This window comes from Podarcis melisellensis, assembly GCF_964234715.1.
Source record: "Podarcis melisellensis genome assembly, chromosome: 15".
Taxonomy (NCBI): Eukaryota; Metazoa; Chordata; class Lepidosauria; order Squamata; family Lacertidae; genus Podarcis; species Podarcis melisellensis.
In genome coordinates, this window is record NC_138532.1 from 35284511 (window position 1) to 35308950 (window position 24440).

The following is a 24440-nucleotide window of genomic DNA, read 5'->3' on the forward strand; positions in this document are numbered from 1 at the left end:
GAACAAATTGTCTTGGGTCGGAGACACAATTATACAGAACAATGCAACAATTGCCCACAAAGAGTTTCATGCAGGAGTAATTAGTTTAAATCATAAACAATGCAGTCATTATTCTTCCTAAGTCCAAAGAGAACTAGGCAATTTTTGTTCCCAAACTTTCCACTCAACCATTCGAAATGTCCTTCTAATCCACCAAGGCTCCAGACAGGCTGCTTCTCTGCAAATAGCTTCAGTCCCCAAACAACTGGAAATAGGAAATGACGACCTTATGCATTAATCGTGGCTTGAAGGACAGCAGCTATTCTACAAGGTGTTTACAAGCTCAGAATTACTATTCAGCAGAAGAAGGTAACTCTTCTCAGGACAAACTAACTCCCTTTCGCACTTTCTAGCCTTCCACCAAGCAACTCTCCCCAACAGGTTTAAACAACTGGTGGACAGATTTACATCAACTAGAGGTGGACAAATATCTCAGTTTTGGTTTCTCCCCCCCACCCAATAATTTTTTATTATTTTCTTTATACAAACTTTTGCAACATTACAATAAATCATATAAATACTTTAGCCGAGCTTGTAACTTCCCTCTGTTCCTTCAGTGAGTATCCTTTGCTTTCTTATATCGAGTATTCTGTTTATTTAACCTTAAATCTGCCATACGTTGTAAGAGCTATTTCAGTCCTGCCAGTGCCTTTAAGGTTTTACAATTATCTTTTATGTACACCATAAATTTACTCCACCTTTCTTGAAACCTCTGGTCATCCTGGTCCCAAATTCTTCCCATCAGTCTGGCTAATTCTGCATAACTCATCATTTTCGTCTGCCACTCCGTAATAGTTGGCACTTCTTGCAATTTCCAGTTTTGGGCAAGCATATTTCTTTGATCTATTTTCTTAATTTCCTTCCCCATCAGTTTTGGTTTCTCATTTATTAAAATGTTAAACTCAGTTCTTCAACATCTTCATAGCAATTTGGAAACTCTTCCAAAAATCTTGAAGATTCAGCAGCATCTTAGTGACCCTAGCTTGACCTCATAAGCCTGCTCCTTCCCCAACTCTGGACTGGAACTGTTTTGAGATATGTTTTATTGTTTCTGTGTTTGCCACCCTGTGTTCCTTTGGGATGATGACAATTATTATTATTATTATTATTATTATTATTATTATTATTATTATTATTATTATTTTAATCCTAGAGTCTAAAAATTATCTTACTGCTCCCCTGCACAGAATTTCTATTAGAGCTGTAAAAGTAGGAGCAGCGATTGTGCAGAAAGACTGTACTCCTTGAATTTCTTGGTGCTATGTGTGCTTAGAAACCCAGCTTGCCTTCCAGGAAATGTGGAGGCGGGAAGAGTATATGTGAGAAAACGGTTTAGAGAAAAAGTTGGGGGCTTTCGTCTCTTTCAGATATTCATTCTAGGACTGGCTGAATAAATAAACAAATAAGCAAGCTTTTCATTTTAGCACTTAGTGAAGCTGGTGAATGTGAAACACAGTCGAGACTAAATATATTCAATACCGATCCAATGCTGCCATCTAATGGCTTCTCACAACTTAAAAAAAAAAAATGCCACAGAAATGCCTTCTTTTGGGAAACTGAAATATCATGAAGTTGTGAGCAAGCTTTTGAGCTCAACTGATCTCTTCGCCAGGCTGGACATATTAAGAGTTTTTATACGGGGGTGGCATTTGAGTAAGGATGTATTTGGCCATAATGGAAAATAGGTTTCAGGTGCTCTATTAAAAGTTTTTAAGTTATTGATGTGTCTGGATTCCTCCCACCCCACCCCCGGCTTAAGGTCACCCAGTGAGTCTCATGGCTTAATGGGGATTTGAACCCAGGTCTTTCTTATCCTATTCAGACAAGCTAACCACCAGTGCCAGATTTACATATAAACTTAACAAGCTATAGCTTAGGGCCCCACTCTCTTGGGGGGCCCAAAAATATAAAGGAAAAAAAACCCCTGGAGGTACATTTCCAAAATATAAGATAAAAAACAAATACAATAAAACCTACATACAGCAGCAGTCTTTTGTGTTGTGTAGGTTCCTATGGTGTAAGTAATGGGCCCTGCCTGCTAGCCTGCTCCCTAAAATATCACTGGTTTGCTCATTTCTATATATATGGTGCCTACATTCTGCATGTGCAAATGGCTTTAGATACCTATTAGGTCCATAAATTACCATATAGCATATATTCAACACAGGAAAAACAGTGACAGGCCCCATGACCTTCAGTAGCTTAGGGCCTCAGCAAACCTAAATCCAGCCCTGCTAACCATGGCATCAGACATTTATAAGATCTCCTAGTGAGATTGTTGGGGGGGCGGGGCGGGGAGGTAACTCAACCTTTTCCTGAGAGTCCTCCCTCAGCTTGTAATGTTTCCACATGCAAACCAATTGCACAGTTTCACACCTTCTGCAAATGGTAACTACTCATACCAGCTCCAGTGCCAAGAGCAATCTGGAAATTCAATTGAAATATTTGTTCCCTGAGAACACAGGAAAAAGACTGCTTCAAAGCTTATGATAGTGGAAGGTTCAAGGATTCGAGGTGGCTAGTTGGGCAGGTAGGGGAGCCTTCTTGAAGGAGGAGCAGGGTGATATTTTAAAGGGACGATTGAGTCGCTTAGAGCATGCTGCTGTTAACACCAAGGTTGCCGGTTCGATCCCTGTATGGGTCAGCTGCATATTCCTGCATTGCAAGGGGTTATCCTCCAGCTCTATGATTCCATGATTCCTATTTGTTTCATTTATTTGCAGATATTCCTATACCTCCAACATTAGGAAAAATCATCATGAAGGTGAACAGCATAAGGCCAATGAAATTACATTGGTAAAACAAATTCAGAATGCTCAGGTGGCATTTAAAATGTATAAATTATTATTGAAACGGCATTTGAAAGATGAGGAAGTTAAATCAGTTATGATTCATTGGGCTAAAGATATTGGTCATAATATACGAACAGAGGATTGGGGGAAATATGGAAAGAGGGAATAAAATTTACTGCTTGCAGTGCATTGAAAGAAAACATTATGAAAATGATGTACAGGGATATAACACCAGTGAAGTTAGCTAAAATGTACAAAACAGATAACAAATGTTGGAAATGTAAAGAAAAGGAGAGTACTTTTTAACATATGTGGTGGGAATGTAAGAAGGTGAAGGACTTGTGGGAAGTGATTTATAATGAATTGAAAAAAATGTCGAAATACACATTTGTTAAAAACCCAGAAGCCCTTCTATTTGGTACTGTGGGTACAGAGATTCATATGAATGATAAAAAAATTGTTTTTATATGTGATAACTGCAGCAAGGATATGGAAGGTAAAACCTTTCAAGATGGAAGACAAAACCTTTCAAGAATGCACTAATTGTTAGTAAGGATTGTTGTTGCTTTCTTACAACTCTCTCGAGCAATGCCAAATTATTATTATTATTATTATTATTATTATTATTATTATTATTATTATTATTATTATTTATATGTCTGACTGGGTTGCTGCAGCTACTCTGGGTGGCTCCCAGCAAATTAATAGGTTAAAATACATCACAAATAAGTAGGTCAGCTAAATATTGCTCATTCTGCATGGGGAAGAAATGGGTCTTTTAGTGTGGCAACACCAACACTTCATTTAAGAGGGAGCACCATAATGGGATTAGCACTAAAAAGTCTCCCTCTCTATTTAAAGCATACCAATCTAACTGATGTCACGGAGGAGCCCTTAAAGTTGTTCTCACAATCCAGTTGATGTGGATTAAGGTGGCCCTTCAAACACAGAATCATGGAAACACAGAATAGCAGAGATGGAATCACAACTAAAGAATCTTTGACAGTTGGCCATCCAACCTCTGTTCAAAAGCTTCCAGTGAAGAAGAATCCATCATCATGAGGCTTTTAAAAAGGCTGTTACCAGCACTTTAAATTCACCCCCCCCCCAAAAAAAATGCCCAGACAAAAAGAGCAATTGGTATAATAATGGTGTCAAATTTATAAGGGCAGTTTACCGTATTTTTCGCCCTATAGGACGCACTGGCCCATAGGATGCACCTAGTTTTTTTGGGGGGGGGGAAATAAAGAAAAAAAATTATTTCCCCCCCCAGCCGTGGCTTCAGCGCACCCCGCACTCCGGGCAGCAGGCTGCTATCCGCAGCCTAGGGAGCCCTGCGGGAACTCCTGCGGGCTCCCCACCCTTGCTGATAGCTTCCTGAAGCCTGGAGAGCGAGAGGGGTCGGTGCGCACCGACCCCTCTTGCTCTCCAAGCTTCAGCGAAAGCCTGCATTCGCCCCATAGGATGCACACGCATTTCCCCTTCATTTTTGGAGTTGAAAAAGTGCATCCTATAGGGCGAAAAATACAGTAATTTTCTGGAGCCTGACCCCCCCAAATCACTGTACCAGTTTGGTTCAAAGATGTGACCAAAACAATTAATGTTTCAACCAAAAGATAATGGGGCAGGTCGGGAGAGACATTTCTCTGAAATTTTCCAGAGGAAATGACCTTGCTGAACCTTACAAGACGGCCAAGGTGGGTTGTGGAGAAATTCGATTCAGATTGCATTTAAGAGTGATCCTACAAAATGAGCACTTCCTGAAACAATAAGTGAACCAGAACAGAGCCAGCCCTCAAAATTTGTATTTCAGTGCAGTTCTACAGCTTAGTAATGTGTAAACCCTAAAGCCTAGGGTAAACTGTGCACAAAGATGCATATATCAGTGAAAATAACTTATTGAAACGCAAACTATATTAGGGGAAATGGCTTTGCAGAAAATGTGCACATTAGGGAAAACTGCATTTTGGGATAAATTTGCTGATGCTTTGATGCTGATGAATTTTAATGAGAAAAAATAAAATGAAATCACAAACTGATGTGGAAATGTGGAGGTTAGACAAATAAACAGGGAGAAACCAAAATTGACTGATCTTCTCATCCCTAGATCAGTCCGTGTGTCTCTTAGTTATGTTCTAGAGAGCTTACCTTTCTCCCACTCACTGTGGTATTTTGATTCATCCCTGGAGACTGATGCTAGGACCAGAGATTATATCAATGCTAAACATATCCAGAAGAGGTCAGCAAATAGCAAGATATAAATATTGGTGTCAATGTATGTGAACTGATTCTTGTCACTCGCAGGGTGTCTCCAGCCTGCCAGTGTTCTGCTGGAGAGATTCAAACACGAATCGAAACTTCAGCCTTGCGGATTTAAAGTGGTTGAAAGTGCTTTTTTGCTGTCATAACTAAAGAAGGATTGCAATTTAAACTGATGGAATATGCGCAGCTTGCGGACCTAACATACAGAGTAAGAGAACAAGAAAAACATACATCTAAAGAAGCTTGCAAAATGTTTATTGAATATATGCAGGGGGAATGTGTACATTTGAAAACGTTGGCAGCATTAAGATGAATTCAACAGTGTAAACAAGTTTTGATTGTAATTGTAATAATAGAATACTGAAAGATTTAGTTTATGTAAAATATGCAGGGATTTATGATATGAAAAATGAACCATGGAAAGAAAAGAAGTGAAGTTGTTGATATTTTAAGGTTGTTTAAATGAATATTTTAAATTGTAAAACAGAAAATTTAATAAAAATTATAAACCACAGAGCCTAGGTATTGCTGATCAGAAGGTCAGCAGTTCGAATCCCCGCGACGGGGTGAGCTCCCATTGCTCGGTCCCTGCTCCTGCCAACCTAACGGTTCGAAAGCACGTCAAAGTGCAAGTAGATAAATAGGTATCATTCCGGCGGGAAGGTAAACGGCGTTTCCATGCGCTGCTCTGGTTCTCCAGAAGCGGCTTAGTCATGCTGGCCACATGACCTGGAAGCTGTATGCCGGCTCCCTCAGCCAGAAAAGTGAGATGAGCGCCGCAACCCCAGAATTGGCCACGACTGGACCTAATGGTCAGGGGTCCCTTTACCTTTACCTTTTTACACACAACAAAAGAAAGTGCTTTGTTGCCCTGTCATGGCAAATCCACTTTTCAAAAGAATTAGATCCCACCCCCCACCCCCGCAGTTTGTTAAGGGATGACAAAAAGTCTGGGAGCAACCACCAAAAAAGGCCCTCTCCCGTGTCTCCACCAAATGTACCTGTGAGGGTGGCAGGACTGAGAGGAGAGCCTTCCCTGAAGATCTCTAAACCCGGGCAGGTTTGTATTTCAGATACAAATACAGTATTTCAGATAGCTTGCACCTAAGCCCCGTAGGGCTTTATAAGATACAACCAGCCCTTTGAATTGTGCCCAGAAACAGACTGGTAGCCAGCACAGCTGCTGTAACAAGGGAGTTGTTTACTCCCTATAACCAGCCCCAGTGTGGCAGCAACTCTTTGAGCCAGTTGAAATTTCTGAGCGCTTTTCAGGCTCCTCATACTTTCAGCGTTGTGGTTTTAGAAGGGAAAGGGGGGCTGGGTTGTTTGCTTTCCACTCTTGCTAACAAAGCTGCAGTTGAAAACGCTTTGCCGTTGCATTTCTCTGCTCTCCTCCAGGCAACGTTGGGCCCTGCTCGAGAGAGAAACAAACATCTAAGTGACAAATTCGCAGTTGTCAGCAAGATTAATGTGACGTTTTGGAGTCACCGTGCCTATATATCACTTAAAGTCCCCCGCAGGGCTTTTGCAAACATCTTGGGTTGTTACAAACATCACAAGGCAACAGAAAAAGAGGAAAGAGATTATGTTATGAAAGAGGCAACAGTCAAGTCTCTGTTCCGTAGATGAGTGTGTAATTTCTGCACAGAGAGGATAGCAACGCTTGCAGACTGGAGATTTGCTCCTGGGAAGGGACTTAAAAGGGGATGCTGAGAAGAGGGGGGTTCTTGACGTGCTGCCAGTGTCAAGCCCTGAACTCTTCACAAGGGAGGTTGGAGAATTCCATTAGAAGTGTAACTGGAGCAGAAATGGTGGCAATTCGCCTGCTTGTCCAAGGTCAAGAATGGAGATCACAAAAGCAAATATGAGTGCTGTTCACCAACATTAACATAAACGACTGTGTTAATTCCTGCACTGTTTTTGCTGTTTTTTCTTCCAAGGGATTACATTGATAAACTAGACATAAATGGTAAATGTAAACATAACCAATAAAAGACACAGAGTGCTTCCATCAGCTGCACCCCTATCTGGACAGGGATAGCCTAACTTCATCTGTCTACGCTTTGGTAAAGGTAAAGGGTAAAGGGACCTCTGACCATAAGGTCCAGTTGCAGACGACTCTGGGGTTGCGGCGCTCATCTCACTTTATTGGCCAAGGGAGCCAGCGTACAGCTTCCGGGTCATGTGGCCAGCATGACTAAGCCGCTTTTGGCAAACCAGAGCAGCACACGGAAACGCTGTTTACCTTCCCGCTGGAGCAATACCTATTTATCTACTTGCACTTTGACGTGCTTTTGAACTGCTAGGTTGGCAGGAGCTGGGACCGAGCAACGGGAGCTCACCCCGTCACGGGGATTCAAACCGCCAACCTTCTGATTGGCAAGTCCTAGGGTCTGTGGTCTAACCCACAGCGCCACCCGCGTCTAGATTAGATTATTGCAACACATTATACGTCCCTGATGTCCTGCCTTTGAAGACGGTACGGAAACTGGTGCAGAATTTGCTCACCGCATATTACACTGATCCTGCCCCAACTGCACTGGCTTCCAATTAGTTTCTGGGCCCAATTCAAAGTGCTGGTTTTGACCCATAAAGCCTTAAATGGCTCAGGATCACAATATCTCAAGGACCACTTCTTCTGATATGAACCACCTCAGACTCTGCAAAATTCATCTGAGCTCCTTATTTGTTCGCCTCCTCCATGAGGGGTATGGAAGGTGGCTGCATGAGAACAGGGATTTTCTGTGGTGGCTCCCCATTTGTGTAATACTTTCCCTGGTTCCTCCATTACGTATCTTTAGGCACCAGGCAAAAACGTTTCTCAGCCTTTGGCTGATTAGCATTCTATGTCTTTTAAAATGTGTTTGTGGGATGGGGGCTATTGGTTTGTTTTTGTTTTGTAATGCGTTTTGGGTTCTCATTTTGTTTTTTTGTTTAATGTAGTAAATAATCCTAATTGAAATAATATATGTAAACACAGTCAGTAAACATCATTGCAAAAGTTCATTGGTAAATGTTAGATTTGGCCATAGCAGATATTGAGATGAACAGCAGAAGCTGAAATGTAGCAGAACAGAAGTGATGCTGATGACAATGAACACAGGATGGGACAGAAATTGCTGCCTCCTTACATCCCTGTTATCCTGATAACCCCAGGATGGTCTCAGCTGGACTTTCCTGTAACTAAGGGAAGACTGAAATGGCTGTGTCCTCCATTTACTCCTGGAAGCCATTCTTCTTTCTTCTGGCAAATTAGGTTCCTACTGTTAAAGAAATCAGTGTGAATAGGGATGGGGTAGAAATTTGATACCGTTCACATTTAAAGGCAACCTTGGCAAATTTGCACTTTCTGAAACAATGCAAAAACTGAAGTACAGCCGTCCTTTGAAATTCACACTTTTCCAAAATATGCAGGGCTGTTCTCCACCCAAGCCATGTGTATAACAATGCACACAATGAGGTAAAGTATAAATGCATATATTAATAAAATAACATACCGAGTACAGTATATGGGGGGAAATCGCTTGCACAAAGGTGCATAAACTGAATTAAAATTGCTTTATTATTTGCACCGAAATGGGCAAAGTATTCTGCCTCTTGTATAACCAAACTGCAAAGGAATTTACAAGAAACATGAAATAATTGGAAATGAAACTTATTTTATTTCTTTATTAAAATTCTATACCAACCTTCACCCAAGCATCACTGGGCAGTTTACAATATAAGAAGACAAAAAAATAGTAACAAGCAAAGCAATACCCTCACCACCCACCAAGTTTAAAAGGCCATAGATTGTTTAATTAGCCAGTGGCCTGGGAGGAGATCAATGTTTTTGCCCGGTGCCTAAATATGGGGATTTTAACTGCAGTTCCGCCCTCAAACCATTGCTTTGTCCTTCCTTTCTGCTACCAAAGGCCTTGACAATGACGCTCTGCAAAGGGAGTTCCAGCGATGACTGACAGATGATGCCCAAATGTGCTCCCTGCAATATTCATAAGAAGATTTTTTAGCAGGGTGGGGTATAATTAACAGAGACAACTGTCTTCTTTTCTCCTGATTACCCAAAGATATGTTAAAGGCAGTTTGCATAATTAATTTTTTAATCGTAAGGTTGCTTCCAGATTCTCAGAGGTTATTTCAGGGTGCTTCTTCAAGAAAGCCATTTCCATAATGAATGCTACCTGTCGATTCTTAGCTTATAAATTAATGATTACAGAAAGAGAGAGGGGGGGAGAAGAAGGAAGAGGAGACAGCAGGGGATAGAGAGAGATATATCAAGACTGAGGAGAAAGAAGGTGAATGAAGTAACAGAGGTGGTAGGAGACAATTTTTCCATGTATTCAACAGCATGTTCTATACCATGAATAAGTATGGCTGAAATATTGGAAGTGCAACAGTATTCCACATGCTGTTGAAAACATGGAAAATTTGTCTCCTACCACCTCTGCTTCTTTGCTCACCTTCTTTCTCCTCAGTCTATTTTGGGTCAAATCAGGTGACAACTTTATTGACTACAGGTGTAAGATGCACAGGCATTGGATAGGCCACACCGCTTCCGGCCCACCTGCCAGAAGCACTTAATATGGGGTCAACCGGAAGAGAGGGACTTCTTGACTTACAACAAAGAGTAGCTCTCCCTCTGCACTGGAGAGTGCTGTGGCCCGTCCCTGCCTGGGCATCCAGACAGAAGCATCGCCCCTGGATTTCTTTAATGGGATACCCCATTTTTCCAGAGAGGCAAGCAGAGGCTACAATTTCCCCTCCGTCCAAGACTATGCCCACCCAATGCCTAAACCACCAAAGTTGTGACAATTGCTAGGAGGATGGCGAAAACCGAATGGCGGAAGCCAATCAGCCAAATGGGAAAATTCACCAAAGTGGTCTCGAATACGGACCAAAACAAGGCCGTCCTATGCAACGCACATTGTAAAAAAATAAGGAGGGTGGGTGATCCAGCGATGGAGGAGCTGCCAAGTCCAGCCATGGGCCCTCTTTAAATCCTCTGGGAGTAAACCTGAGTGAAGCCAGCAGGCCCAGATGGGTCTGCCCCCCCCCCCAGGAGTTGCCTGCCATCAAGTATGCTCATGATCAGCCAAATGTGTGAGCAAGTTGAATCCACTTCCTGGGTGGCCATCTCAGTCCAAGGACATCCTTTGCCACCATGGAAGTGGCCCAGAAGGTGGAGTCTCCACTGCCAGAACTGGAACAGGCAGGAGGTGCACCAACCCACAATGGCACCCAACTAAAAAGGTGAGTGGGCTTCCTGGAAGTGCAGAAGAAGAGGAGTTTGGATTTGATATCCTGCTTTATCACTACCCAAAGGAGTCTCAAAGCGGCTAACATTCTCCTTTCCCTTCCTCCCCCACAACAAACACTCTGTGAGGTGAGTGGGGCTGAGAGACTTCAAAGAAGTGTGACTAGCCCAAGGTCACCCAGCAGCTGCATGTGGAGGAGCAGGGAAGCGAACCCAGTTCACCAGGTTACGAATCTACCGCTCTTAACCACTACACCACACTGGCTCTCAAAAAGATGCTGGACTCATGAGCCTATAGCCTGATCTAGCAGGGTTCTTAAATATATACATATATATATATATATATATATATATATATATATATATATATATATATATATATATATTACCTTGTGACTTTAGTTCAAGGACTGCAAAACTCTGTTAAACGTGTTTTTTCTTTTTTAAAAAAATCTAACGGCTTTTTGTACAACTCTGGACTGTGATTTGTATCAAGGACTTGGTGCAGCTGAAAATTCATCTGGTCTGGTGTGTCGCTTGTATGGAATCTCATTTTCTTGTTCCCAGGTGGAAAACTTCTCAGGGAAATGATACACTGGCACATTACAAGTTGGCCAAATTTTTATTCCCCTTCAGATATGCAGTTATTAAAAGTCACAGTGGCTGACGACAACAACAACAGAAAGATTTTGCATGTGCTTGTGTGGAAACATTAACTTCAGAGAATCTGATGTCAAATCCATCAGGGACACGTTTTGAATCAGCCCAATGACTTTCAATCAGTCCATCTAATTGATAAATTGTTGAAGTGTTGCTGCCTATGGCACGAGTCCATATGTGTGGACGACATGGGGATAAAATGGCGCGAGGGATGGATGGGCTGTCAGCAGAGGTGCTGTGGGCTGTCAGCAGAGGTGGGTGGCCCCGCTCATCTGTTCAGCTTCACCCGTGAGGCATGAGGGAGATAAGGATCTGGCCCACTGACCATAACCAGTTCCCTACCTCTGATCTAAGAGCTCCTGGTGGAAAAACCAAGGAGCATTAATGAAATTCAATACAAATCCCCTCCAGTATTCTGCAGTAACTTTCATGGAACTCTTATTTCCACTTGCATGCATGCAATTTCTCTTGAAAGTCGGAGGGATTGTGTTTTTGTTTATTTTTAAGAAAGCCAAAGACCTTGGCAAGCCAAGGGAGAGGAGGATTTAGCCTGCAGCACCAGGACACATCTACCGAAAGGGGCCTCTGTTCTTACAGAAAGTTGACTCCTGAATGTCTAACAAAGAGGCCAGAGAGGCAATTTGCTGTTTAAATGACCCAAAGCTCACTGGGCATATTGAAGTGGGGGAAGCTATTTCCTAGTGGCTAAATCTCATTAAAAAAGCAATTTTCCAATCAATTACAATGCAATTTAGCCACTAACTGTTTAATTATCAAAAAGACCCTATTTTGTCTTCCATTTCTATATTTACGTGCCTTAAAAAAAAACTTGAAACTGTTTGCCAGAATGTGGTACTGATCTCCCAGTGCAATTACATTAGAATGAAAATATTCCATTCGATATATCATATTAGACAGAGGAAATATTGTTTGGATAGCGGCTTTTAAGGTTGGAAGAGAGTCATTGATTTCTACAAGGACTCAATTTTTATTGTTATTGTCATACACTATAAAATTTGTATTATCTTATGTCAGTTTTATTAGAAGAACATTATTTCTATACTTGGGTGTTTTTTGTGTTTTTTTAATTCTGAAGCTCACGGAGCACAGTGCCAGAGAACGCAGTCTTACGAAATGAATATGGCTTCTTTTCCCTGCAAGAGAGACCAAAACAAAGGCAAGAACTGATGGGGAACAGAAGGTAGGGATGTTGAGTTTCCTCCCAGTTTGTGATGTTGCGTCATACACTTTCTGCATTTAGCATTTATAGTGAGGGCCTTCCAGTGGTTCCCTCATTGCAAGATGTGAAGCTACAGGGAACCAGGCAGAGGGCCTTCTCAGTACAGTGGCACCTTGGTTTATGAACTTAATCCGTTCTGGAAGTCCGTTTTTAAACCAAGGCGTTCTTAAACCAAGGCGTGCTTTCCCATAGCAACGTGGGGCTCAATTTACAAATAATAATAATAATAATAATAATAATAATAATAATAATTTTTTATTTATACCCTGCCCTCCCCAGCCAAGGCCAGGCTCAGAGCGGCTTACAAGCAATAATAAAAACAAGATGAATGATTACAACTTAAAAACAAAAATAAAATACAATATTAAAATAATGGAACATTAAAATATTAAAATGTAGCCTCATCGCAGGAAGAGAAGGAAAAGAAAGGAAAAAACAGAGAGGGAGGGAATCAAATTGGCTCCAAGCCAAAGGCCAGGTGGAACAACTCTGTCTTACAGGCCCTGCGGAAAGAAATCAGATCCTGCAGGGCCCTGGTCTCATGAGGCAGAGCGTTCCACCAGGCCGGAGCCAGAGTTGAAAAGGCCCTGGCTCTGGTTGAAGCCAATCTAACTTCCTTAGGGCCTGGGACCACTAGGGTGTTGTTATTTATGGACCTTGAGGCTCTCCGTGGGGCATACCAGGAGAGGCGGTCCCATAGGTACGAGGGTCCTAGGCCGTGAAGGGCTTTAAAGGTTGAAAGCAGCACCTTAAATCTGACCCTGCACTCCACCGGGAGCCAATGCAGCATGAAAAGCACTGGGTGAATATGCTCCCATGGCAGAGACCCCGTGAGGAGCCTCGCTGCAGCATTCTGTACCCGCTGGAGTTTCTGGGACAGCTTCAAGGGCAGCCCCGCATAGAGCGAATTACAGTAGTCAAGCCTGGAGATGACCGTCGCATGGATCACTGTGGCCAGGTCGGGGCGGGAAAGGTAAGGGACCAACCGCTTGATGCGGCGAAGGTGGAAAAATGTCGCCTTGGCTGTTGCTGTAACTTGCGCCTCCATGGAAAGGGAGGCGTCAAGGATTACACCCAAACTCTTAATGGAAGGCAATGGCACTAATTGGGCCCCCGCAAGAGAAGGGAGTTGGTCCCTCATCCCCATGCCATCCCGACCTAGCCATAGGACCTCTGTCTTCGAAGGATTTAGTTTCAATCGGCTCCCACGAAACCATCCAGCCACAGCTTCCAAGCATCTGGTCAGTGTGTTCGGGGCCGAGTCAGTGTGGCCATCCATCAGCAGATAGAGCTGAGTGTCATCAGCATATTGGTGACAACCCAGCCCAAAGCTCCGGATAATCTGGGCAAGGGGGCGCATAAAGATGTTAAAAAGCATCGGGGAGAGAATTGTGCCCTGCGGCACTCCACACACCAAGGAGTGGCGCGACGACATTTCCCTCCCCAGTGCGACCAGAGATAAAAGAGCACAACCAGTTACGGGCTATGCCCTGTATCCCCACGTCTGCGAGGCGGTGGTCCAGAAGATCATGATCGACCATGTCAAAGGCTGCTGACAAATCTAAAAGGATCAGCAGTCCTGACCTGCCTCGATCCAGTTGTCTACGGAGATCATCTGTTAGGGCAACCAGAGCCGTCTCCGTCCCAAAACCAGGACGGAAACCGGATTGAAATGGATCTAATGCCGAATGGAAAATATTTAAGGAATATATAAGATTATATTGTAAAAACGATACCATCTTAGCAGAACTTGAATAATACTTGTAAACAAAAATGAATGAAATGAATATTCTAGTGGAATGTATGAAAAAGTAAAACTGTGTGATAAAACCATGACAATAGAAACAGTACAGTATAATGAGAAAGATTGGAAGTTTTATGCAGAAATTTTTAATTGACAGACATAATTTTGTATAAAGTTTTGTTTTTTTTCTTTTTCGCCTTTTCAAAAAAAAAAATTATGTCCTGATGTTTTTCTCTTTTTTGTATCTAACTTTTCTATACTTACTTTGTTGTATGTTTGTATTTTAAACTAATAAAGATTTTTAAAAATAACCCCCAACCTGCCATTGCATGTGCACACACATACAAACACACAGAGCTAGATGATGCTTGTGCACATGCCACACAAATATTGAGGAACACTCTACATCTTTCATAAAAGTCAGGGGCAGTTGCCACAGAAAAAAGCGTGACCTTTTTTTAGTACATTATTATGGAACATTAGCTGGATAATGAGGATGTCCTGTGGCAACATGCCAAAAGACTTGGGTTGGGCAGCCACTACACCAGTATCAAGGGACATGGGTGGCGCTGTGGGTTAAACCACAGAGCCTAGGACTTGCCGATCAGAAGGTTGGTGGTTCGAATCCCTGTGACGGGGTGAGCTCCCGTTGCTTGGTCCTTGCTCCTGCCCACCTAGCAGTTCAAAAGCACCTCAAAGTGCAAGTAGATAAAAAGGTACCACTCCTGCGGGAAGGTAAATGGTGTTTCCGTGCTCAGCTCTGGTTCGCCAGAAGCGGCTTAGTCATGCTGGCCACATGATCCGGAAGCTGTACGCCAGCTCCCTCGGCCAATAAAGCGAGATGAGTGCCGCAACCCCAGAGTCGGTCATGACTGGACCTAATGGTCAAGGGGTCCTTTACCTTTACTATACCAGTATCAACAGTAAGTGCAGAAAGGCCCAGTGATATGTACATAAACTGGGCAGAACTCTGCTGGGAAATTCAAGAGGCAATAAAGGGTCTTTAAGTGCTATGGTGAGAAGCTGTCGTGTGCACCTCTTGGCAACATCAGACACAGGTGCACCAAAATTTTCAAGGTAGGGAAAATTCCCCGGTGGCCGTGTGTGCATGTCAATCATGGGGGCAAGACCATGTGCTGGATGAGGCAACATTAATGCAATAGCTGCATCTCCAAAAAGATTCAATTTATATGGAGGAGAGCTTTTGATTGCCCCAGCCAGTGCAAGGGAAGTAAAGATAATCAGAGAACACACGAGGAGGCAGCGTCAGCTAAAGACTGGCTCTTGCTAGTCCTCTTCTGCTGCCATTTATCTGATTAATCACCATGTACACGATCACTTGCTTCTGAAAATGTCCTCCTAGGGGACATGTAAAGTTCCCCAGGATGCCCCGCAAGAAGTAAATCTACACTATTAAAAGTGAATAAGAAGCATCATTATAGCACACTTTTAAATTCCAATTGCCTTTCCATAAATAGTTTCAAGGACTCAAATGTGTTCAGCTTTTACAAGTTCAGGAAATGTCTGTGACCTTTTGCTGGAAGCAGCAGAGATTGCACTAATAAACATTCTTGGCGGCCTTTGACATTTCTTCATTTGTCTTCATATTCTGCATTAGGGATTATCCATGCTGATAATAGTCTGTATCATAGCTGGCTCCTGCCTCTTCTTGGGTGCAGACGACTCCTCTTTGGGGAAGAGTATTTTCAAGGAAGCCATTACCTATGCTAAATTTTAATTCTGGGATATTCACAGAATGCTCTCAAAATATTGAACATAAGACGATACTGAGCCTGTAGGATCCGGCCAGTATCTTACTTGCACAGTGGCCAACCAGATGCCTATTGAAAGTCTGCAATCAAGACATAAGTGCAGCAGCACTCTGACCATTTGCAATTCCCAGCAGCTAGCATTCAGAGGCATAAAGCTTTAATTTTATCTGATTCAGTGAAACAGCAGCCATGGGGGAAACTAGCAATTTGCATCTGGGACAGTAGTGGAAATGTTCGACCTTTTGGAACACCTTTTACACCACTTCGTGAGACTGGATCAGAACCAGAGCTTGGCTGGTTACAAGCAACTCTAGTTGAACACTTTGTTCCCAATAGTGGCCCATCACATGCATCCAGGAAGCCACTTGTCCTTATCCCCACCCAAAACATGTTGTTGTTTAGTCGTTTAGTCGTGTCCGACTCTTCGTGACCCCATGGACCAGAGCACGCCAGGCATTCCTTGTCTTCCACTGCCTCCTGCAGTTTGGTCAAACTCATGCTGGTAGCTTCGAGAACACTGTCTAACCATCTCGTCCTCTGTCGTCCCCTTCTCCTTGTGCCCTCAATCTTTCCCAACATCAGGGTCTTTTCCAGCGAGTCTTCTCTTCTCATGAGGTGGCCAAAGTATTGGAGCCTCAGCTTCAGGATCTGTCCTTCCAGTGAACACTCAGGGCTGATTTCCTTCAGAATGGATAGGTTTGATCTTCTTGCTGTCCATGGGACTCTCAAGAGTCTCCTACAGCACCATAATTCAAAAGCATCAATTCTTCGGTGATCAGCCTTCTTTATGGTCCAGCTCTCACTTCCATACCTCACTACTGGGAAAACCATAGCATGCAAAGTCTATTATTTGCACCTGGGTCTGCTAACAGAGGGAGTTAAAGAAATTGAGAGCCGTGCCAAAGACAATGCTGCCAAATCTGCACGCATTAAGGAAGGATCTTAGCTCAGGGGTAGATTGTTTGCTTTGCATGCAGGAAGTTCCAGGTTCAATCTCTAGCAATCTCCAGGTTGGACTGGGAAAGACCACACACCTGGAAACTCTGCAAAGTCCATGCAGGTCAGTGTAGACAATGATGAACTAGATGGACCACAGTGGTATGACTCAGTAGAGTGCAGCTTCCTAGGTTCCAAATGGTAAAACTCCTGTACTGTCTCACAATGCAAAAACACAGACAAAGCTCTTATTTTAAGTAAGAAAGAGACATTTACTCAGGTAAGTAATTGTATAGCTTGGCAGCAGGCACAGAACTTCAGGAGCAGAGCAAGAAGGTCAAAATTGACTGGAAGCCATGGGCTCAGCCAGGATTTTTATTGGGGGGGGGGGCAGCCAAAGTTATTGAGCTTTTTTTGGAAATCTTGGGTAGATATGGCCAGTGCTTTTTTTCCTGGAGGGACGCAGGGCTACGCATACCCCTAAACAGTTTGTGAATCTAAGTTTGCCCTCATTGAGGGGCAGTATTTCAATATGATTAGGGGAATGAGAGTACCCCTAATTTTTTTAAAAAGAAAAAAGCACTAAATATGCCCCCAACAAGAGGACATTACGGGAGGCAGGCATTGGTCGGGGCGGGCAAGCTTCTGCTAGGGGCAGAGCAGAACAAAACCACAGTTAATGAAGTACTTTAAATGCTTTTCAATAATTTTTTGTGGATCAGAGGGCAGCTACTGCCTGCCCCCCTGGCTACGCCTATGATGGAAGCAATGAAGATGCCCCACACTTCCCTCTGAGCTTTAAAGGGTGAGGCGTGCTGCCCTTACTCATCCCCATGTGGGAATGTCAACATTGCAAGTATGTGCCCCATCCGGGTGAATGATCTCCCATATGCAGAGGCTGCACCCTCCTGTTCAGAGTTCCTGTCCATTCACTGCCACCTTCTGTTCTACTTCCCTACTTGGCTGATTCAAGCCCTCCCCAATCTCTACTGACACTCTCCTTTCCACAGGCCAATCAGAGGGGAGAGCCAGCATCCTTGCTCTATTGGTGTTTTGCAACTTTGACCTGTTGCAGGACCTTAGCCAGACTCAGCAGAGCATACGCAGACTTCCAGAAAGCAGTCAGTTGCAGGCAGGATGGACGAAGCAGGGACAAGACGCTGCTACTAGTAACTTGGTTACTTAGAGGTGTTTATTATTTACAGCAGACTCTACAAGTTACTATATACAAGAACATATATAGATCTTAACTAGCTCTCTTTTAACAAACCCCAAACGACTCTCAGAACACCACACTGACCAACAACACTATCCAGTCAGTAAGGTCATAAGTTATCATGCCTGTGTGAGGCCTCAACCAATGGTAGAGCTGTATCCAAGGTCCCATATCTCCAGGCAGAATAACTCCTCTGCTCAGTCATCTTGGCTTTCGGCCAACGTTTAATTGACTTTGTGTGAAGAAGCATCTAGTAGAAAAATCCCAACATGCTCCACCTGAAGTCAGAGCAGGGATAGATCCCACCTCCCCCAACCCAGGTCCCCGCAATTCAGTCCACTCTGTTTCTTCCTCCTCCTGAGCCAGAGCCTGCCAAATTCAAGCCCAGTCCCAACAGCACTGTGGGGCTGGTGTTGCCCGCAAGCAGAGCATGAAAGAAACAGCATGCTTTTGTTTGTTTGTCCCCTAAGCCAATATCCCGAGGTTCCCTGCCACATAGCAATCATGGTCATTGACAGACCTACCTTCCGTGAGTTATCCCAAGTTAACTTTGGCTCTGATGAACCCGTTGGAAATATGTGGAGCTCCAACTGTCTGCTTGTCTGCTACTTGCGGGCTGTGTTTATGAAGCAGAGCACTCTGGAAAATATAATTATTTATTGATTTATCTCAGATGATTAATGGCTGTGCTTTTTAAAAAGCCATTTTACTGCTGTGCATAAACAATATCAAGGCAATTAAATTGGTGCTATTTCTTTTTAAGTATGGTCAAACTTAGACACCCTTGTAATGCTCTATTCTTGCTTGGGGAGAAAGGGTGGGGTTGGCACATTTTTGCACGAGAGAGAGAGAGAGAGAGAGAAAGAGAGAGAGAGATTTGTTTCTTTAGCTTTCTCAAGTAAATCAAGTCTTCAGTTGAACCAAGACCTATTCGACTGATTAATCTGGTTCTCCACTGTCTCTGCAAATTGAAACAGCCATGAGGAACAGAGGTGTTCATCAGATTCAGACAGATCTTGAATCAAAGCTGGAGTCCTCAAAGGGATTCTGGGTTTGTCAGAGGCATAGAAGAATCTGTAGAAGGTGGCACAAATCAAAACTTTGTAACACCTCAGCATGGGATTGCACAGGGGGCACATAGAGATCAGTTTCAGCGCCCTGACGCCTCTGACAATCCAACTCCCCAGATTTCATTACAAAAAGTCCCCATGTTTCTAGCATTTGTGAAACCTGGAATGCGAGGCAGAATGTGCAGGCACTATTCTCCTCATTTGTTTCACAAACTTAACCTTTCAGTGTATTTAGCCAATGAATGAAGCCATAGCAATGATTGGCACTGAAGAAAGCAGGTCTAGCCAATTTGGGTGCCTCCTGAATCTGTGTTTTGTAGGGGGGAGGTATTCAAGTGTAGACCAGAACTTCAGGTTTGTTCATTTAAAGTGGAGTAAAAACACTCTCTTCAGGTTAGCACAACACCACTTGCTTTTTCTTTAAAATGAAAACAAAAAGGCCACGATATTTGTTGTTGTTTGAGAGTGATGGAGAAATGCACTGGAGAAAAATGAGCTGAGATGAATTAATGTTTAATGGGAAGATGTGTAAACAACACCCTGCAAGCAAATCTGGATAAATGTTCATTACCATATAACCATCCCATAAACAAATCAGTCGAGACTGCACATATTCAAACCTCCACGATAGAATAAATAAATAAAAAAGCATGGCATGGGGAATGTGGATAGAGAAAAGCTTTGCTCCCTCTTTCATAGCACTAGACCAGGCACATCCAACTCCCAAGAGACCACGATCTACTCCCAGTATAAAATAACTGGCAGTGATCTACCCATTGTCATTGGAGCTTTTGGGGGGTAGGATTGCTCACAGTTCTTGAGCTATTTTTAGGGGGGGATGCACAGAGTTCTTGAGCTTTTTTGGGGGGGTGCAAATAATAGCCAAATTATCCACCGCTAACAAAAGAACGAAGCACTGAAGCCAAGAATCGTATCCCAGCAGCAGACACCTAATGACTGCCCACTAGACAGAGGGACGGAGTGAGATGTTAGAATTCCTGCTCCATGATTGCAGTCATGGGATGGTTGTCTTTCACATGGTGGTGTATGTTTTGACTCCACAAAGTGGGAAGTGATGGAGACAGGATGTTTGTGTTACTGTGCTCCATGAAGTGGAACTATTGTCCTCCCCCCCACCTTTGCTGTCTGATGCTAGAGAGAGAGGGAGCCATGTTGCAGTGCTCCGTGTGTGCTTATATGTAAATAAAGTAGATTAGTCAAAATGCTGAGTTGCAAACTGTGCAAACTCTGCGGATCTCTAAGTGTGCTGGTGTCGGTTGACATGGGTCGCTGTGATGTTTGGGTTAAAGAAAGCTAATGAAGCTCCCGAATGATCGACCAGGAGGGAGAGAGTCAGGCATGTGTCTCTGCCAGGGTCCTACTTGAGTGTAGGCTGAGCTCCTGATATGAGGGGGGGGCGGGGTATTTCTAAATCAGTTTTATAAATCCCACGATCGATCTGGGTCCCGCGATTGACCTTTATCATCTGGGGATCTACCTGTCGATCATGGTCGACTGGTTGCACATCTCTTCAGTAGAACATGTGGATCCTCAATGAAGCTGAATGTTGAAAGATTTGGAACAGATAAAAGAAAGGTCTTCTTCACCCTGTGCATAGCTAAACTATGAAACTCCCTAGGGATGCTTTGGTGGCCAGAAACTTAGATGGCTTTAAAACAGAATTAGGCAAATTCATGGAAGAGAGGATTATTGATGGCTATTAGCCTTGACACGCTTTCTCCACAGTTGGAGGCAGCAATGCTTCTGAATAAAGGTAAAGGTAAAGGGACCCCTGACCATTAGGTCCAGTCGTGGCCGACTCTGGGGTTGCTTTACTGGCCGAGGGAGCCGGCATACAGCTTTCGGGTTATGTGGCCAGTATGACTAAGCCACTTCTGGCAAACCAGAGCAGTGCACGGAAACGCCATTTACCTTCCCACCAGAGTGGTACCTATTTATCTACTTGCACTTTGACTTGCTTTCGAACTGCTAGGTTGGCAGGAGCAGGGACTGAACAACAGGAGCTCACCCCATCACGGGGATTCAAACTACCAGCCTTCTGATCGGCAAGTCCTAGGCTCTGTGGTTTAACCCACAGTGCTTCTGAATACCAGTTGCTGAAAACCACAGGAGGGGAGAGGGCTCTTGTGCTTGGATCCTGCTTGTGGGTTTCCCCACAGGCTTCTGGTTGGCCACTGTGAGAACAGGATATGGGTCCCTGGCCTGCTCCAGCAGACTCTTCTCTTCTTTGTTTGTTCTCCGTATAAGCTTTGTGCCAGCAGATCAAGATGAATGCTGAATATACAGGTCATCTGGAAGGGGCCCCAAACTGCTAAGCTGGGAAGGGGAAAGAGGGCGGTCCCCGGGTATGCCTGGCCTTAAATGGGCTAGGCCCCACCTCCCCAGCCCGCCAATTGGCGGACAGAGTGGAAGGCACGCCCGGGGATTCCCTGTTCACGCGGGGGCAAGGTCCCGCCCCCGTGTGTGTGGGAGGAGGGTTTTGCCCACAACCCCCTCTCCTCCCAGGGCGGAAATGGCTTTCTTGAACTCAATCCATTCCAGAAGTCCGTTCAACTCCAGAAACATTCAAAAACCAAGGCACGGCTTCCTATTGGCACAGGTGCCCTGGGAACAGCCACATCGGACGTTCGGCTTCTGAAAAACGTTTGAAAACTGGAACACTTATGTCCAGGTTTTCACCGTTTGGGAACCAATTTGTTCATCAACTAAGCCGTTCGAGAACCAAGGTTCCACTGTAGTATAAAATCACACACTCTCTGGGCTCTAGGGAACGAGCATCCTGGCATGTTTTTAAGCCTTCTGTGCTGGCATTCTATCACCATAGAATCAGACAGCCAGGATTTTAGTGTAGCTGTGAACCCAAAGTAGTTGAGCAGCAAAGGCAAGAGTTATTCATCTTTCTAACTCTAGTCTTTTTTTATTATAAAAAGCTGGTTCTCTCCCCCTCCCATACCCCAAAGTTCACAAACATTAAAAAAGTACTCTGCTATTGACAATGCGAGTGGTCCACCATTGCTATGTCCATATTTCAAGGTGTGAGAAATATGTGGCTGAGAAAATGTGGGTTGTGCCAGCCCTGCAAAGAAACCCAGGGGTATTATACTCATTTTGCTGGGGACGGGGTGGGGCGCATATGAAAACCACTTTCAGGTGTTTTTATCTTATTGAGTTATTTGCTTGTTTTGGGAAAAATGTGAGGCAGGCTGTAAAGTTAATGAATTGTGCTTCTGCTACTGTCAAGGGCTAGTAGAGTGGGTAAAGGGAATCAGAACTAAGGATTTCAGCAGTGGAAAGACTTTCTTTAAATGTTAAGTCTATCCATACATGAACAGTTGGTTGCTCTATTGAGAAATAGTCCTAAAAAGAACCAAAAATTTGTTTGTTTGTTTTCTATTTAAAGGTCAGCTGAACCTCAAGGACCACGAAAAATGCATCATCAGAAGACCTCAGTGATCGGCATAAGGTTTCATATGGTCTTTAAGGTCCTTTGAGCCCAAATTTCACTTTGATCCAGTTCAACTGAATTCCTGCATTGCAGCGAGTTGGACTGGATAGCCCTTGGGGTCTGCAGGTCTATGAACTTGGGAACAAACGTCACTAAACTCATTGAGATTCCTTCATTGCTTTTTGGTGACAGATAAAAAAGTATGTCACCTCCAACAGGTTCCAGAAAACAGAACTATCATTTCTTGCATACAGTGGTACCTCGGGTTAAGTATTTAATTCGTTCCGGAGGTCTGCTCTTAACCTGAAGCTGTTCTTAACCTGAAGCACCACTTTAGCTAATGGGGCCTCCTGCTGCCACCGTGCCGCCAGAGCATGATTTCTGTTCTCATCCTGAAGCAAAGTTCTTAACCTGAAGCACTATTTCTGGGTTAGCGGAGTCTGTAACCTGGAGCGTATGTAACCCGAGGTACCACTGTAGCTGGAATGTATGTGGACCCTAACATATTTGTTGTGCTGTAGTAGCTCAGTGGTAGATCATGCAGGAGGTCCAGTTCAGCTGTCAGTAGCTCCAGATAGGACTGGAAGAGACCCCTGCCTGGAATTCTGGAGCACTGCTGCCAGCCAGTGTAGAGATAGATGGACCAATATCCTGATTCAGCCTAAGGCCATTTCCTATGTTCTTCCCTCAGCTCTGTTGCAGATATTCAAGCATAGACAGTCATATCTTGGATGTCGAACGAAATCCATTCCGGAAGTCCGCTCAACTTTCAAAATGTCCGAAAACCAAAGTGTGGCTTCTGATTGGCTGCAGGAAGCTCCTGCAGCCAATCAGAAACTGTGGAAGTCCCTTTGGCTTCCAAAAGTAGTTTGCAAACCAGAACAGTCACTTGAGGGTTTGCGACATTCAGGAGCAAAAACATTTGGGAACTAAGCTTTTCGACTTCCAAGGTACGACGGTATATGTAATGCTCTCCCTCAAAACAAACACACGCCTACACCCCTATGTTTTCCTCTTTCAAACATATTTTCAGAATAAAGTTTACTGCTGTCAAAAGACAGATTAGCCTGGGAAATCTGCTGTCAGAGGCAGAACCTATTTGCATACCGTAACAAGGGAGTGCAACATTTGATTACTGGCGTCTGATAGCATAACAGATGATCTCCCTAGATATGTATTTGAGCTGCACTTATTAATGCCAATCTGTTAGTCTGCATAATGAAGTTATTAATAGCGACAAGGCCCGATGCATGCCCACAGCAATCCATTGCAAATTCATAAACACGCTCCTCTTCTCACGGAGGAGAGGTGGGGGTTGAAGAGCTGTCCTGATATTGTTGTTGGTATCTGATATCTGTCTGTCTCCTGAGACAATGAAAGAGTTTGCCTTTGGGGGTGGGGCGGTAAAGTCAAAGCACTGGAGAGTTATAGCGCCTGCTGTGGCTGTAGGGACCGATATGGGAGAGACATGATTTATTGCAGGTGGGGCAAATGAAGGTGTCCAGTTTTGCTGCTACAAATGACATTTCTTCTCTCTGTGCTTCTCCAAGTGCCCCTGATATGATAGTCTCCAAACAGGAGGCAGTGGGTCTTTTCCTTTATCCACAGGGTACCTGGAAAACAACTGGAAAGAAAGCAGACTGAAACATTTCATGTTTGGATATTCTATAATACAGACACCAACTGTCCCTGTGGTTTCATGATTGCAGTCTCTGGTAAAAAAAATAAAAAAATAAAATAAAAAAATTCCTTCCAGTAGCACCTTAAAGACCAACTAAGTTAGTTCTTGGTATGAGCTTTCGTGTGCATGCACACTTCTTCAGATACGTGCATGCACACGAAAGCTCATACCAAGAACTAACTTAGTTGGTCTTTAAGGTGCTACTGGAAGGAATTTTTTTATTTTGCTTTGACTATCGCAGACCAACACGGCTACCTATCTGTAACTAAAAAAAATCAAGTTATCTGTTTTGTTCCAAATTTGATATT

At 43.7% G+C, this 24440-nt stretch overlaps 1 long non-coding RNA gene across 1 annotated transcript; it reads left to right on the forward strand.

Moving 5' to 3' along the window:
* Positions 1-23315: 23315 nt before the first annotated feature.
* On the forward strand, positions 23316-24139 carry LOC309357533. The gene is made up of 2 exons (XR_014163159.1): positions 23316-23401; positions 24060-24139. It is a non-coding gene; the product is annotated as an uncharacterized lncRNA (long non-coding RNA).
* Positions 24140-24440: the final 301 nt, after the last annotated feature.